The sequence below is a fragment of the Petaurus breviceps genome, unplaced genomic scaffold (assembly GCF_028583685.1).
Source record: "Petaurus breviceps papuanus isolate PSGF00001 unplaced genomic scaffold, PetGlider_PUasm1.0 38, whole genome shotgun sequence".
Taxonomy (NCBI): Eukaryota; Metazoa; Chordata; class Mammalia; order Diprotodontia; family Petauridae; genus Petaurus; species Petaurus breviceps.
The window spans coordinates 92,786,901-92,801,551 of NW_027186304.1; the positions used below are offsets into that span (position 1 = coordinate 92,786,901).

At 37.5% G+C, this 14,651-nt stretch overlaps 1 pseudogene; it reads right to left on the reverse strand.

Annotated features, from left to right (window-relative positions):
* Positions 1-8,307: 8,307 nt before the first annotated feature.
* Positions 8,308-14,088, reverse strand: LOC138170290 (transcription initiation factor TFIID subunit 11 pseudogene; annotated as a pseudogene).
* Between the last annotated feature and the right edge of the window lie 563 nt (positions 14,089-14,651).

Genomic DNA, 14,651 nt, shown 5'->3' on the forward strand with positions numbered 1-14,651 from the left:
TCTCAATAGGGCTTATTTTCGGGGGAGGGCTTATTTTAGAGGAATCTTACACAGTAAGGGGAGGGCTTATTTTCAGGATAGGTCTTATTATCAGGGAAACACGGTAGTATAATGCCTTATAAAATAATTAGGTCCACACAGAAGGTCCAGAACAAATATATTTACTATTCTTTCCAGCATTTGAATAGCAAATAGTGTCAGAGGTCCAAAGGACAAGGCTCAGTCACTCTCCAGGCCTTCATTCTTGCCCCAGGGGTTCACCAACTAATACATCTCAGGTAGAACTCAGACTATGGGCATGTATAGGTCTCCATTTTGTAGTGATCTACCCAGCCAAGATTGCTTTCATATTTACTCTCTGCAGCAAATAAAATTGCAGATAATCTCTGGAATCCTTATTGTCCTACTGCTACAAATACAATAAAACCCTTTGCTACATTTTGTAGAAGCAGATCACTCCAAAATAAGCAGGGTATTTGATCATAATATGAACAGATAACTTTGACCATGCATCACAGCCTGGGAAACATTTATACTGGAATTCCTTCTTGAATAGTGGTGGAAAGATATAGAATTGCAGAGGATGAAAGCAATATGACATGAGGTCAATATAAAGGAGATAGGCAGGAATATAGAGGAATCAAGGTCAACACTTTATTTTGACCATATTTTTTAATTTGGATGTTACACATTATTTAAAATAACTTGGACTTTTTATCCCCAAATTTAGGAAAATTAAATACTGAAAAGGAATGCCTTAATAAGTGGTTAATAAAATTCTTAAGACCAGGCAATTATTTGAAACCTAGAGGTTTCAAAATTCAAAATACTTGTAGAAGAAATTATAGAATGACAAAAAAAAGTAAATCCCTTAAAATGAACAAAATGCCTCTAATATTAACTTATCCTGTGCTTTTGGCAACCAAACAGAATGGATAGGTGGCAACACCTTAATTTAAAAAATTGTAAAGAACAGTTTTGTACACAAACAGAGATGACAGTATCCCTGCATTGTCCTTGTTCATTGCATTAGTGTTAGTGATCATCACCTCCTCAGTAAAATTATTCTGAGCACCAGAATTTTAGGTTTCTAAATGAGTTTTATACCTTACTTTTAGACAGAAAGAACTAAAGGTGTAAAGGGGAGAGGGAAGAAAGGAAGAGTTAAAAAGCTCCAAATACTACTCAGTTGCGATGATTCAAGGATTTAATTTCATTTTTCTTTAAAAGTTTAAAGGCAAATTAATTTTTCTTTTGCACCATTAATCAAGTTTCTCAAGTAGATGAAGGATCATTTTTTTTCTATCAAGACTCATTGGCCTATAGAGTCAGTTGTGAAAAGATCACAGAGCAAGGGAGTCCAATCTTATATTGGCCATCAATTCTATGAGTGTTAAATCTTCATCTGTAAGATAAGAAAGTTGGACTAAATGACCTTCACTGTCCTTTCAAGTCTGAAATTGTATGATTGGTGAAAACACACATACACACACGCACACACACAGAATCAAATACAGGTAATTTTTTTTCCTTTTTTTTTTCAGAGACCTTGTGAGTTTATTCACATTTTTCCCCAGCAGGATTATACTTGGCTTTGAAGAGTAAATTATTCTTGTTGTAAGCCATCTCTCTTGCCTTTTGGAATATTGTATTACAAAATATCTCACTCATAGTAGCTGTCAGGTCTTGGATGATCCTAACTGTGGTCTTTTTGTACTTAAAATACTGGATGCCTGCAATATTTTTACATTGATAAGGAGCTCTTTGGCTACGATGTTCTTGGCGCCTTTGCTTTTAGGAGTCATTTAAGGATGTGATCAGTGGATACTTTTTATCTTTAGTTTGTCCTCTGGTTTCAATAAATAGATCTGGGTGGTTTTTATTTATACTTTCTTGAAATATAACATCCAGGTTTTTGTTTTGTTTTTAAATCATGGTTTTCAGGTAGTCTGAGGATCCTTAAATTATCTCTCTTTGATCTGTTTTCCAGGTAAGTTGTTTTTCACACTAGATATTTTATATCTTCTTCTATTTTTTTCCAACTGTTGATTTTGTTCCAATATTTCTTGCAGTTTCGTGGACTTCTATTTGGTCTAGTCTAGTTTTGAGAGATTCTAATTCTTTTTTTTTTTTTTTGAGGGGGAAAGGCAAGGCAATTGGGGTTAAGGGACTTGCCCAAGATCGCACAGCTAGTAAGTGTGTCAAGTGTCTGAGGCTGGGTTTGAACTCAGTTCTTCCTGACTCCAGGGCCTGTATTCTATTCACTAAGCTACCTAGTTGCCCCAAGAGATTCTAATTCTTGAGAAAGTTTTATCATTTTGTCTTCTAAGCTACTTTTCACATTTTAAAATATCTCATTTCATTTCCTCTACATATTCATGTTATCCACGTGGAAAAATAATTATTTTTTCCATTTAGCCTTTGCTTGCTGTTGACATAGTGCTGTCATTTTGGTGCCCTTCAAAACAACAACTGATCAACCATTCATTCCATCTTTGGAAGGAATTTCTGGATTTGTAAAAAAAAAGTGTTTTTTAAAAATGTTTTCTTTGATTTTCTTGTCTCTCCAGCTTTAGTTTCTAACTTGGGGCTTTGTGCCAGAGCCAGGCTTTAACCCATATTGAGTTATTGGATGGGATTATCCATTCCTGCTTGGTCTTGCCCTGAATTATCTGGGTTCTTATGCTGACCTCTACTTCCCAGGGTTAGGAATTTTTGAGGTTCAGAGAGCCCTGGGTCTTTAGGGCCCCCTGTCATCTCAGGACAGGGTATTGGATATCTTAGAGCCCCTAAGCATGTAGCTGAATCATATAATTACACTGGTTACTACATATTTCTACTCCCTGAGGCTTTCAAGGTACTCATTCCTGGGCTTTCTGAACACTCCTGGTGGAGTTCTCTACTATTCTTCTTTTTAAATGTAAAACAAGGAATTTATTGTGTAATATATGTAACGGAACAACTTAAAGGTCCAACAGATCTTCAACACTGACTTTTCACAAACATCTAGCTTATGACAGCCTCCGCAAATTAAAAAAAATTCCTGTGGGAATGTAGATTATAACAGAAAGCATGCTACAATAAAGTTTCTTGACTGGTACACAGACATTAGTGATGAAAGAGAGAGGACACCATCTGCTTGGGATGCCTTGCCATTTTCCTCCGAGCCCAGTTGAAGTTTCCTTAGTTCAGAAAGGTTTGGGTTTAGCTGCTTGTAGAGGTTGCACTGTTTGCACTACTACTGGTGTTGGCAAAAGGGCTAGTTTCTCCCACATCATTGGACACTTTGCTGGCTGGTATGGTACATATCCCAGGAGACCAGGTCTTTCGGAGGGTACTGATAGAAGGGGAGGAGGTTTACCCTTAGGCCCAGAATGTCGTGGTGTTGGAAGGAGTCCTCCAGGCCTATCACCTAATAAAGGAGGCTTAACTGGAGGAAGGAGAGGCTGGCCCTGGAAGGAGTGCCTACCAGGGGGTGGAAGAAGAGAAGGTGGTTTGCAAATAGGATGAGATCTTGGCATCAAATTAGCTTCAATCAAAGCATTCACAACTGCAGTTGAAGTATCTGGTGTCTCAACAAAACCTTCCAATTCCTCTTTCCTTGTATTCAGGCAGCCACTGACGGTGTATCTGACAGTGTTCAACTCCTCCTGATACGAATGTTTTCCTTCACTTGATAGGAAGAGATGTCTGATGCCCAGAGGCACAAAGTAGCTTTCACAGAGGTTTCATTCTAAGTAGTCATCTACCAGATCAGCTGCTTTTTGTGAAATCCCAGCACTTTCTTGCTGTTCCCGTTCAACCAAAATAGTCCCAAATTCTTTAGCTACTAGAGCCAATGCATTCTCCAGGGGCATATGGCGATGTATTGTGATAGACTTGTGAAGTGAAATTACAGTGCATGAGGAGAGTGCTACATTGGACTGTTCAACAAGAATACAAAAGGGAGAACCATCATTTTTCACCTCCTGGAGTGCGCAGGTGAGACTCGCCTCTGACGTCAGATAAATCATTTCCACCACAAGGCCATGGTCTTGCAAACAATGACCTATGCTTACCTCATATTCCCTTTGGTCTTTGTTGATGGAAACAATGGTGCAATCTGAAGGCCTTTCTTTATCATATTCATTCTGTATCTGTTGGTAAAAGTGCTGGTAGAGCTTCTCTTTTCAATGGTCCTTACTGTGGTCATCATCTTTATGGGAATGGTATTTCTCATGGTTATCTTCATTTCCTTTAGAATAATCATACTCTTTACCCAATAATTCTTCAGTTACTTTTAGTGTCTTCACTTTCCTTTATGTGGCCATCTCCAGGAGAAATGATCAGATGAGGTTTATAAGGATTTATGCTTTTATCTGCAGCACATCTTTGAGTTTGTCCTCTGTTAACCTTGACCTGCAAAGACATTTTTAAATCCTTTCATTCCTGGAGATGCTGCTGCTGGATTTCTCTCCTCCCTTTTGGCAAGAAAGCAGGTAGAAGTCTCCCTCCACCCTTGTCTTTCAAGCAAACCTGGAGCTGGGAGGTGGTGCACTCCGGAGTCCAGCTCCAAGCCTCTGGCTGTGCAAACCTCCACTCTTATCCAGGGCAGCAGAGGTCGAGGCCCCAATGCTGCTCCTGCCCTCTCCTCCCCCACCCCTCCCCTCCAGCTGTTGTCCTCTACTGTTCTTGCTTCTTAACACATGCCTTGCAGGCTACATATGTTCCTGGACAACTTTGGTTGAGTAGGGAAGCCATCTTTTGCTGGTACTGGATTTGCTAGTGTCCTTAGTCTCCAGGCTGACTTCTTGTGCAGGTCTGATGTGGAAAAAGGTCTTTGCTGTAGTTTCTTATTGGATTTATTGATCATTATTTGGTCTGGTGAACAGTTCAGAGTTTGTTGGTGTAGATATGTTGGCTCCTAGTTGGAGCTAGGCAGTTTAATTCCTCCTGACATCCATTTTGGTCAGAAGTCTTTACCTTGTATTTAACTACTTTGTATTCACTTTATGTGTGTTCTGTATGTACAAGCATGTTGAATTTCCTGATAGAATGTAAGTTTCTGGAGAGAATTGTTTTTTGTTTTATTTTGTTTCTTGTTTTTTTCCCCCTGCCTTTGTATATTTAGGGCTTAGTACACTTATTAGCATATGGTAAAGCTAGAGACAGAAAGAGAGATAGATATAGACCAAATGGCCATATATTTAGAGATAGAAAGGGCCAACTTCCTCACTTTTTAGATAAACAAAATGAGACCCAGAGAGGTTAAGTAATTTGCTCAAGGTGACATAGGACAGAAACACACACACACACACACACACACACACACACCTCAATTCATTTGGTCACATTGTTTCATTACTTTTCTAAGTTATAAGAGTTTTATGATCACACAGCTGTAAAGCCAAGCATGAACAGCTTTCCAGAGAATGGCTGCTGTGAACAGTTTTCAAGGTTCTGATTACATAGTATAATGAACACTCTATTCAATAACAAATCAGAGCAAAACATTCACAGAAAATCAAGGTACAGCATTCACAATATTACAACTTATCATAGAAAAACAAAATAAAGCATTCACAATGACTTACCACTAAAATTGCCCCATAGTTTTCACCAAAGTGGTCACAATAGTTTTCAACAAAGTACAATCATTTAGTAACTCAATCATTCATTCATCATTAAGGAGGCTTACCTCCTGTAATGGTTATGGGATTTGAAGGTCTTCCATGCCCCTTGAACATGCTGATGTAGCAGGAAGGGGTGGGGCAAGAGGAAGTGGGAGCCAAGCTAGAGTGCATGTGGTGACTGGAAGGGTGGCAGCAACAGCAGCAGTGGCGGCAGTAGTGCAAACTCCTTTTGTTTGAGCCAGCTAAAATTTCTGCTAAGGACCCCTGCTCAGGACTGCTAGCGACAGCAGCTGTGGGAGGCCGGAGTTTCTGGGAGTAAGCTGCATGGATGCTGAACAGTTGCTGTGAGTGAGGAGAGGAGGATCTTTGCCTGAGGTAGCCTGTTCTGTTTTGAAGGCTTGAGAATGTGGGTATTTACTACATTAACTACATGTGCCAACTTAGTAACTACTGTGATGGTTTTGACTTTCTGGTTTGGTGACTCAGTTTTCTGGTATTTGAATAAATGTTCTAGCTTTGTACCCCATGTAGAGAGCCTGGTATATTTTGTCACTAATAACTATATCAGCATATTTATAGTTACCATAGGCATTGTGAATATTGCATTGTTGATATACCTCCTTAAGGGGCACAAAATACAAAAGTCAAAGCACTTCACCCCTGGATAGTACATTCGTTTAGTCAATCACAGAGTCCTTAATTCAATTACAAAGTACAGTCAGAATTAAATTACAATTCCATCTCTTACTACTCAACAGAAAATAACACAATTCAGTAGACAGGGCTTCTAGCTGTCTGACCATTACATCCATACCTAGTTAGTTACCAGAAATGGAAGCACCAACATCTGGATTCTCAAAGCCAGGGGGCTCAACGGTTGCCCAGAATCTCATCTGCCCAAATCACACAACTCTTTCCAAAGTAAGTCCCAAAGCAAAACCTCACATCAGGGTCAGTCAATACTCAGACAATTTCATCAGTCACTGTAGCAGCAAGCACCCCAAGCGTCCTCCGGGTTGCTGCCAACACAGGTTCTTGGATCTGCTTTGTTAAAGGAAAGCAACTCAAAATGGGTTAACAAGCTTACTTTAATCAGTCAGATATGCATCATTTACCTAGTTCAGGGGAAAAGGTCAGCACCATGAACTTTAAAGTATACAGAAAGAATTATCAAGTCAGAGAAACAGATCAAGTAGACAGATTTCCAAACTGTCCAACCATTACATCCATACCCAATCAACATCTGGGTTTCAACATCTGGGTTTTTCAAAGCCGGGGGTCTCTGGACAACGGCTAGCCCAAAGTTTCATCAAATCACAGAACACTTCTCAAAGTGAGCCCCAAAACAAAGCTATACATCAGGGCTTATATACCGTTCTCCTGGCTCAGAGAATGTAACAATTTTATTGACTCACTGGCCAATCAAGAAGTATCTACTGAAAAACACGCCTCCCACCCCAGGCTCTAGGTGCACTTTAGCCTAGGGGCAGGGAAGATCTTCAAAATTTACATTCCCATTACAGTCACTACTCAGTATTCACAGAGAGGTCTTTTCATCTTGACTTGAGGCAGGCTTTCAACTACCCTGGATCCCCTTCCATTGTTCCAGTTCTTACCTGAATTCACCAAACCATCACCTGGGTTCAAAGGCAGACAGCTCCCAGTTCCTTGTCCAGCTCTCTGTGCAGCTTCTGTTACACACAGAAGCCCACAGTGTCCAATTCACCTTAAATCCTTCACAGTCTCTGTTCCTAGGAAGTCAAGGCTTAACAAAGGCATAAACAGACAAAGTACCCACACCACAGTCATGCTTCCTCTGGCAGCTCCTCAGCAGCTCCAGCTGGCCCTCAGAAGTCTTTAGCAGAAGTTTCAGCTGGTTCCCAGAATCAAATCACTTCATCACACATCCAGGTTCTCAAAGTAAAAATCATTCCCTTCAGCCTGGGCCTCTCCTCCTCAGCCTCCAGAACCTGGCTCCAAGAAGATCTGAAATTCCAGCTAGAGCTTCTCCTTATATACCCATTAACTCTTGCCTGTTCTGTCCCTTCCTGTTACATCAGCAACTTCCTGTTAATCAGCAACAGGGGTTGATTCGTTTTGTTTCTTAACAGATGCTTGATCTAATTAATTCCAAACTATTTTCTAAGTACTGGTTAGCTTTGCCAATACAAAGGGATCAAATAACAGTACTATTACAATAGCCAAAAACAATATGATGATGTTTACTTTTAGGGAATAAAATTATTCTGTCATTCCACCATTTGCAAACATTGTAAACTAAACTGTCAAATTTTACAAGTTAAAAATTTCTCGACTGTTATCAACTTCAAATCAGATATGAAACCCTGACAGTAGCAGTTTAGGGTTCCAATGTGAGACTTGCAAAATAAGGTACTCTTGAGATTAATCAAGAGAATTGATGCTTAGAAGAGTTTTACTCATTTGAAAACAGTTTTGTATGCTTTGTATAAGGGGTCTATATATAAGGACACTTCCCCTTTTCAGTTAGGCAATAAAGAAATAACTCTAACATCAATCACAACCTGAACTAAATGGTCCTACATTGATAGGAGGCAAATCTGAAAGTGGTTTCTTTTCTATCAGGTAACTTTGATCTTGAAGATTTGGGGGCAGATGTTTGATCCTGGTGTCCTTAGGATTTTTAGTATTACCGTTTAGGAAGCTCCCCCTAGACCTAATGAAAGATGATTCTCTTGTGCTTTCAGTTAGGAATCTGCCCCCCTTGACTTTAGCCTCCTGCCTGCATTTGGGCTGCAGTGGTGGTAGCTCTCCCCATTTCTCATACACATCCAAACCTTCTACTATGACCTCCCTACTATCATTACTATCACACCTTAGAGATGTCTGACATAGCCAGTAATTGGCAGGATCAGTCCTTTAATAATGGCCTTGGGGAATGCCAATAGACTGAACATTTCACAACATTTTAACTATTCTTTAGTAAAGGAAGGAACCAGGATTTGCATCTTCTGAATTTCATCTTCATCTCATTTGTCCTTTTTCTCTTTCCTCTGCTTAGTTCCTATCTTCATCTTCTTGGCTGTAGGAGGAAGCAATGATGAGTCCTTCCAGATCCCATTCAATCTGATACTTTCTGGCCCTTGAGCTCGTTATCTTTGGCTGCAGTGTCCTCAGAATCCCCATTTGTTTCCTCCTTTCAGTGTCCTTTGCTGCTGGGCAGTTCCCAGAACAGGCTCAGGGATGGTGGTAGTGGCAGTGGACTTGGAGCCCTCTCTGGCCTTCTCTGGGGATGACTCACCAGGATTGTCCATCGTTGGCCTGTGAGGGCCCACAAAAGTGTGGAGCCTTTTCAGATGTCCAAGAGAAAGCCCTCCTTTTTCTTTCCAAGAGATAAGTATATGGTATTTGACTCATTTGTTTTTAAAATAAAAAAATAGGGAACATAGAATTTTTGGAAATAAATTCTAGACTATGATCACCTAAGAAAGAGCACCAGAAACAACATTTATACCTTATAGGAAGAGCATACAACAAAATAAACGTGGACCAAAAATATCTACAGACAACAGCAAAAACTTTAATGACAAAATGGATTTTACCATAGTTTTTCATCCATGTTGATCAAACTTTTGATTTTTTTCCTCCTAAATAGGATAGGTATGGGAGTTCACTGGGGGGAGTTTTATTGTAGGCTGTTTCAGTGCTGCCAAAACAGTATCACCACATAGTGCATTTGGTGAAGGCCTGAGGAAATTGAGCAATGGGTCTGTCCACATCTGCTGTAAAGAAATGTTCTGTTCTATCTGTTGCAGAATGAGTGGCTTATGTTAGTAGACTCTTGGTGTATTATGTGGCATATGAAAAACATTTAATAATTAACGCCTTCAATAATTTATGAAGCAATAGGCCAGCTCTTTGCCAGGGAACTGCTTAATTTCCCACAGCTCAAGTTTTTGAGAATAATTTCTCCTAGTAAAAAATAAAACTACACCATATAAAAAAAAAAACATGTGGAGCCCATCATTTATAACTATTTTCTGTCGAATTAGGGGCCAATTATCCTAGGAGTTTTTCCTCTGTATCACAGTTTCATAGCCAACCCAGTACAGAAGTTCCCCAAACTTGAATTTTAATATATCTTTTATATAGCATAGAGACAGGCACATCTTCAACCTATCACAAAAACTCCAAATTCATCAAGCAGATGGGCAGTAAGTAGCACTTCCGTTGGCACCTTTCAAGATAGAGACCGGTGAACTCTGAAGTGAAACTTTTTAACAATAGTTGTGATGTATAAGCCCCAGAATCCCCAGAATAATTATGTTCAAGTTTAAAATTATAGTCTCTTTAAATATTAAAAAGAGGAAAAATTCAATTTCTTTTAGCAACGGAATTTGCTACAAAAAGAAAAGATAATGGGAAGCATAGGATATATAAAAATCCTTCATTAAGTGAATACTGATTTTTAAAAAATAACAAACATTGATTAAATGTGAAAACATGCACATCCTCCACTTACCCAGATAATTGTTTTTTTTGTATATATACATAAAATATACATATTTATATGAAATCATTCCATGGCCAGACCTTCATATGAAATAGTTGGAACAACACATCATGAATACAATCATTTTTGATATTTAGTAAGTCATAATCATGAGGATTGCCACACAATTTAGATATAAATATCAATATTCTGTTACTCAAGATGGTCAAAATAAGCAAATTGACAATTCTGTTCACCTTTTTACTTCAGAAATAAATTTTTAATAATCAACTATATACATATAACATTTAGCTATACCTTTAGTATAATCATTTAACAGAATTTAAAACTAATCTTTTTCTTTTATCACTTAGAATATTTTGAAGAGCCAGGTATGTTTTATTTTAGTATGGGAGGGTGGGTGAGTATTATAAACTTCTGTGAAAACTAATATACATTTTAGGGCTTACCTTACTATTCAATGTCGTGTTTTTGGATGAATTTCTTCTCCATTAAATAGAAATATTGAATAGATTATATACTTAAACTTTTGAGAACTTTCTAGAGTATTTAGGAAGGATAACTAAAAAGTTTGTAAGGAGAGGAATGCTTAATCCCTCCCCACTCTACATTGATATAATTACAGAAACAAATTGTGTCAATATGTGTCTACACATATGAATGTGTTCTTGATTGAATTGGAAGGGGCAATGTCATCAGCCAAGAAATACCTTATGACTCCTTCAAAGTTTGCTAGCTCTACAATCAGCCAAAGCTGATGCAGTTTTTTAGAGTATGACCCTTATTCCTATATGAGAGGACAGTGGAAAGGCTCAAGGCTGGGCAGGAAGGGAGGGGCTGTGGTCTCCCTCTTAATAGAAGGATTTGTTTTGTGAAGTTTGGATTCAGTCAAAGGGCTACACTTGAGGGCCTAGAGGGCCACATGTGACCTCAAGGCCACAGGTTCCCCACCCCTGGTAGATTTTCTCTTTTTTCTCTCTGACCTCCAGTCATGCCACTTTGAACTAGGAAAATCCTAGGAGGGAATCATTAACTATTTGGTTGCCAAACATCTAGAAGGAGAATCACTGATTACAAAAAGCTGGTATGGATTCATCAAAATCAGGTACTGTGAAGCTAGCCTTATTTCCTTTTAAAAACTAACAAGCATTTACTTCTTCTCTTTCTTGCCTCGCTTCCCTATGGGAAACCTGAATAACTCTAGTAACAAACATGCAGAGTCAAGCAAAATAATTTCAACATTAGCCACATCCAAAATTTGTGATTCATTTTGCATGCTTAATCCATCATTGCTTTGTCAGGATGTGGGTAACATTCTTCATTGTTGGTTCTCTGGCATCATGGTTGGTCATTGTTTTGATCAGAATTCTTAAATCTTTCAAAATTGTTCATTTTTACAATGTTGTTTTTTATTAATTTGATCTCTTTCTGCTTGCTTTCTACATCAATTCATACAAAGCTTCTCTGAAACAATCTTCTTAAGTAATTTCTGAACAATAGAATGTAATTACATTAATATGCTACATGAGATTATATATACACACACATAAATACATATATTCATATATACACATACATTTATACACACATGCACACAATGTAGATTTATTCCTCTTTCTTCAATCTGTTTGGTTTATAGTTCTGTTGATAAATTAAGAGTATTGCAATGATAAAATTTTGATGAGAAAAATGTAAAGTCATGCACATGGGTACAAAATTCCAACTTGAGAGTATAAGATTTAGTGTTGGATAGAGATAAAGTTGAAAAAGATCTGTTGGTTTTAGTGGAATTCAAATTCAACGTGGATAAGCAGGGGGATATGGCAGCCAAAAAGCTATTGTGCATTAGCTAGGAATGCATTAGGAAGGATATAACTTCCAGGAATAGGAAGGAATGTGATGGTCCCAACTGAATTCTGACTTCTTTTCGACCTCATCTGAGTATTGTATTCAGTTCTGGACATCCTAGTTTAAACAGTATCTTCACTGATAAAAAGCATCCAGAGGAAAACAGTCTGGATTGTTTCCTGGAGAGGTTTCCAGGGACGTGCTGGTAAATGCTTAAGACCTAGGTCTCCCATGGCAAACTTTTAAGTTTAATCTGCATTTGTCAACATGTTCTCTATCATTTTCTTAAGTCTAGACAGCCAACAAAAGAATAATTCAATCCTTGATTTGTAGTGTTTGTTGATTTCCAAGATAAAAATGCTCATACTGAAATCATAACCCTCATGAGCTGTTTTAAGTCTAGCACACTCTTGGCCTTGGAGGTCTTCAAGCAGTGAACAATCACTTCTTTGATGTGTCCAATAGAGTAGGAATTCATTTCATGAATGGGTTAGACAAGATGATCACTGCTCTAAATTGTATGCTTGGAATATTTGAAAGACTTAAGAACTCTGATGAATGCAATGACTAACCATGATTTCAGAGGAACCATGCTACCCACCTCCTGACAGAGAAGTAATGGCTTTAGGATCCAGGATGGGACTTATATATTTTTGGACATATGCCGGGATTAGTTTTGCTTGACTACATTTATTTGTAGCAATTATTTTTTTTTATTAGGGGGTGGAAAGGGAGTGAGAAAAAAAATTTTCTATGATTTGAAAAAAGTAGAAAAGAACAATGGACTTAGAATCAATATATTGATATTTGGCACTCCTCTCTGATACTTATGAGCTATGAGACTATGAATAAGTCATTTAACTTCTCTGCAATCTAGTTTCTACATTTTCAAAATATGAGTAATAATGATATTTGCACTATATCCCTCATAGGCACAATATAAAAATCAGCTGTAGAGATAGTAAAACACTCAATATTTTCACATACACACATATATGTATATATTTGTGTATTCAGGCTGTAGTGGGAGGGAAATTAGAAAAAAAACACAAGTATAGGGTCATAGATTAAGAACTTAAATTCTTTTTTTCCCAAAAATTTAAGTTACTACTAGAAATATTGTATACCTATTTAAACATAATTTACATATATATGCATAAACCAATGTTTGTATAAAGAAAAACTGAATTACTTTTGAAATAATACTTTTATTTTAAAGCATAAATATTGGGGGAATGGGAAGTGAAGGGGGATAACTTCTGTGCCCATATTCATATGAGGGGAGAGTGCATAAATATGAATGAATGGTAAAGGTTCATATACCACTACATTTTTTTTACCATAAAGTTTCATGAATGACATTTCTTAGAGAAAATGTCATGACTTTGATTCAAAGATACATAGAACATATTTTTAGGTGCCTTAGAATTGACCATCTCTCTTTTCTGTCACTGTTCCATTTGATCACTTTGTTTTGACTTATAGTCCCACTATAACTTTTCTGCATCCTTCCTCAACCTTCACTCATCATTATGGTTGCTAAGGATTCACCACTCCCCTCCTCTATTCTTTTGAATAAAATATTCTATTTCTTTCAAAAAAAATATTCATCCATCTTTAAAATAGATGGTAGACAGTTGGCCAATTCTATGCCTTTTAAATACAAAAATAAATTGAAAAATTAAATGATACTTTCAAGATTATTTAGTGGTAGGCTTTATGATATGATCAAATATGATTCAGGGGCAGGAAATTGTAGATCCTATGATGTGAAAATGGCATAGTGAAAACACTGACCTTGGCAATAAAATACCTGGTTTTAAACCCTAGCTCTGCCACTGGTTAGACTTTGGACAAATCTCTTCATTTTTGGAGGTTTCAGTCCTAATTTGTAAAATGAGGCAATTGTATATGATGTATACTTTCTCTTAATTTCCTTTCATTTCTAACAGTTAATGAAATTCTCTTTCTCTTTGTTTTTGCATCCTGGTTTCCTTTAAATTGAATCTAAAATCCTGCTTTTGGCAAAAAACTTTTCCTGGTGCCCCTTAATGCTAACCTTCCTTCTGAGATTACCATCAGTTTTTTCTCATAGATCTTCTTTGTATATGGCCGCTCACATATTGTATCCACCATTATACTGTGAGTTCCTTTAGGAGAGGAATTGCTTTTATTTTTCTTTGTATCATTATTTAGCATTGAGTTTGGTACTTAGTAGGTGCTCAATAAATACTTGTTGACTGGACTGTGAACTATAAACACTATAACATATTTCTGTCCCCAGGTCCTTCCTTGACAAATGGAGATACTGAAAGAGCATTTGTTTTCCATGTGTCATTTTTTCTCCTATAAGATGGGAATATTTCTGAGATCCAAATTCTTTTTTTAAATTTAAATGCTTTATTAACTGCTGATTTACATCATTCATTTCTGCCAGATTTTGAGTTACAAATTTTCTCCCCATTTTTCCCCCACCCATCCCCCCAAAACAGCAGTCCCACAGGATATCCCCACCTCCAATCTGCTCTCTCCCATATTTTCTCCCATACCCGTTTCAACTTTTACAGTGGATCTCTATGCCTCAGGGCCTGTATATCTTTTTTCTTAATTACATGTAAGATGGTATTAATAATAGTATATATATATATATATACACACACACTCACATATATATATATATATATATATATTTGAATATT